This window comes from Pristis pectinata, chromosome 1, assembly GCF_009764475.1.
Source record: "Pristis pectinata isolate sPriPec2 chromosome 1, sPriPec2.1.pri, whole genome shotgun sequence".
Classification (NCBI taxonomy): Eukaryota; Metazoa; Chordata; class Chondrichthyes; order Rhinopristiformes; family Pristidae; genus Pristis; species Pristis pectinata.
Window position 1 is genome coordinate 47,870,026 of NC_067405.1, and position 1,057 is coordinate 47,871,082.

Below are 1,057 nucleotides of genomic sequence, written 5' to 3' on the forward strand. Positions count from 1 at the left end.
ACAAATACTTCGGTTCAATCTTCGTGGAAGAGGACACATGTGACATCCCAGAAATGCTAGGGAACAAAAAGTCTAATGAAAAAGAGGAATAAGAAGAAAATAGTATTAGTAATAAAAACCATGTAGAAATTAATGGCACCGAAACTCATAAATCACTAGAGCCTGATGATCTACATCTCAAGTACTAAAGAAGGAAGCTCTGGAAATAGCATGTGCATATACTATCATTTCCAGAATTCTATAAGTTCTGGAATAATTCTTGCAAATTGAAGGGTGGCAAACAGAACCCCACCACTTACAAAAAGGAGAGAAAACTGGAACCCATCAACCAATTAGCCTGACATCAGAAGTGCTGCATGAGGAGGAATTAAGTCCACCTGATTTGTATTTCACCAGAGTTTAGCAGAATGAGAGGAGGTTTTAATGAAACTTACACATTTCTTACAGACTGGATGCAGATCCCTGACTGGGGATCTAGAAAGAGGGATCACACTCCGGTTTAGGGGCAAGAGATCTAGGAATGAGGTGAAGAGAAATGAATTCCACAGGTTCAACACCTTCAATCACAGAAGACTGTAGAAGTCAAGTTGCTGAAAGAAAGTAGAAACATTTTGAGTCAAAAAAGCATCAAGGGGTATGGGTAGAATATTTGAAGATGGTATCGAGACACATGATCAGCCATGATCGTATTGAATAACAGAGCAGGCTCGAAGGGCAAATGGCCTACTCCTGCTCTTATTTTCTGTATCAATGAACATTTTAGTAAAAATTCAATCTTTTAAATTCACTAGTAAAATAGATGGAAATACTCAGCAAGTGAGACAGCACCTAAGGGGATAAGGAACAGAACTGGTGTTTTAGGCTTAAGATGTTTTATAGGAACATAATTAATGTTAAAAGTGAACTTTTTTTTTTACTCTCTTTACATATGTTGCCACAATGCAAGTGTTTTCAATTTTTATAATTTCAGATTCCCAGCATATGGAATATTTTGCTTTTTGTATTAAAACACTTAAGTTGCAGAGGTGACACTTTCATAAAACAAGGCAACATTTTT